Source organism: Monodon monoceros, unplaced genomic scaffold (assembly GCF_005190385.1).
Source record: "Monodon monoceros isolate NGI ecotype Baffin Bay Population unplaced genomic scaffold, NGI_Narwhal_1 Super_Scaffold_15, whole genome shotgun sequence".
NCBI classification, from domain to species: Eukaryota; Metazoa; Chordata; class Mammalia; order Artiodactyla; family Monodontidae; genus Monodon; species Monodon monoceros.
Window position 1 is genome coordinate 40,354,125 of NW_021703771.1, and position 2,126 is coordinate 40,356,250.

Here is a 2,126-nt window from a genome sequence, read left to right on the forward strand (position 1 = left end):
ATGCAAAAGCCCCCATCGTGCAGGGAAGGGCTTGGGGGCTGAGGCCCCTGGTTTTCACTAAGAACTCTGCTTGACTCCTGCTTGTTTGTAGGAAAGGGGAGGGGGCATCACATATGTAAACATTTACTATTTTTTTGTTTCATGCTTTCATTTCATCTTTTACTTTGTAGAAAGTGAGAAATGTTTTTGCTTTGTGACTCTTTCACCCAAATCAGTGTTTCTTCCACTTCCTATGTACTCCAGGAAATACTGGAGGAAAATTCTTTGTATTTCTTTAAAATAATAATGTTTAAATTCTTTTTTTCCCCTTTTTATTCCTTTTATAGCAATCTAAACCAACAAGAAAGGAACTTCCTAAAAAAATTTATGAACATTAATTTAATGAAACAGTAACTTTTAAAAACCAAAGACAGAAAATGCAACACACATTGCTTTGGTAAAAAACTGAGAAACAGAATATTAAGCCATTAGTATTAAGCCATTAGTATATTAAATAAAAACAACTTTTAGTCCCCCATACCTTATTGCTATATCAACTAAAGATTCTTAAAATAATTTAAAGCCCTTGGATGTCCTTGGAAAATAATATTAAAATGTACAATAACATTTTTGTATTACATTTTCATAGATATTATTAGAAGGAATAGTAAATTGCATATTTCATTCAAAATATGGAAATCTGAAATACTAAAACAAAATTGACAAAATTATAATTGTAATCGTAACACAAATAGTGATTTTTACTACATATTACATACATTTGAGGGTATAAGAAACATTTTTCTTGATAGCACAAAATGCTTAATTGCAAAATGCTTAAATACAGCTCTCTAAGAACATTTCCATGTTCTTATCAATGACCATAAAGCGAATACAAGGCATTTTTCAAAATTTTGAGTGTGAGTTTAGGGGAAAGCAGGATGGAAGGTGACTGAGATCCAGTGTTTAGGTGACGTGGCGAGGTCGTCCAAGTAGCAGGCTGCAGAGGTATGGATGGGACCCAGGATTTTCTTGTCTAAAAATGCTGCAGAAGGGGAAGAGAATCTAATTACAACTGTAGAAACTTTTAAGTTTTCAAAACTCAATTAGGTGTGTGTATGGTCCATTGGTGTCGAGCTTTAACACCTGTTTTCGTAAGTGCCATGTTCCACCACAACCCCAGCTTCGGCACACTTGCTGTTAGCAGCTAATTCTTTTTTAGAGAGTCACAAATTGGGAATAAAGTTCTAACCCCTCTTCTTTTCCAGAGTTAGAGTGATACTGCATGCTTCTTCCTTTTACTCTCCCCCCAAGGGTGGCTTGAGGGATGATAAGAATGTTGCCAGGTAGATCCAATACAGAGACACGCTTGCCATTTTCTGTTTCACTTAATGTCACATTTAACAGTGTATTAACCATTTTGGGAAGAAGCTCTTTATCAGCTCCCTTGAAAAAGCACAGGTGGATCACTAATCCTCTCTCGACCTCCACCCACTGGGCCGCGGCCTCCCCTTCGGCGGCGCGTACTTGCAGACGGGCGTGCAGGCACTGCTGCAGGAGGGCCCGGGCCTGAGGTGCCCGGCCACTTTCAGCCATGGCTCAAGCCCGCGCGGATATCCCCCAGATTCCAGCCACGCGCCGCACAGGCCCGCCCCCGGCGCTCAGGGAGCATTGGGCGGGGCGCGACGCCTTAAATTCTTGTTGAAGAACTAAGCCATGTTCATTATTGAAACTTTAGAGGAAAACAAACTACCCATAATCCCAGGATCCAGAGACAATTATTATTTATAATTTTGATTACCAGCATAAAACCCACTAGGTTGTGATGTATTAGCCTTTTATATATCCTGTTGGATTTGATTTGCTAATGTTTTTTTAAGGAGTTTTGCACATATATTCATGAGGAATTTGAGTCTGTAGTTTTATTTTTTGTAATATCTTTTTCTAGTTTTGTTACCAACCCTCTCAAGTTGGTCTCCAACAAGGATCCTTCTGCCCGGTGTCCTTTGTGCCAATAGAACGAGACTGAGTTTGGTTCAGAAGCAAAGGAAAGCTTTACTCTTTGGTCAAAGACAGGAGAGGCGCGAGCTTGCACTCTAGAGGACGCGTGCTCCTCACAGGCTGTGGGTGGGGTTCCTTAATAGGGT

General features: G+C 39.7%; 1 pseudogene; it reads right to left on the reverse strand.

The window, feature by feature from the left end:
- Positions 1-1,074: 1,074 nt before the first annotated feature.
- Positions 1,075-1,575, reverse strand: LOC114895845 (annotated as a pseudogene).
- Positions 1,576-2,126: the final 551 nt, after the last annotated feature.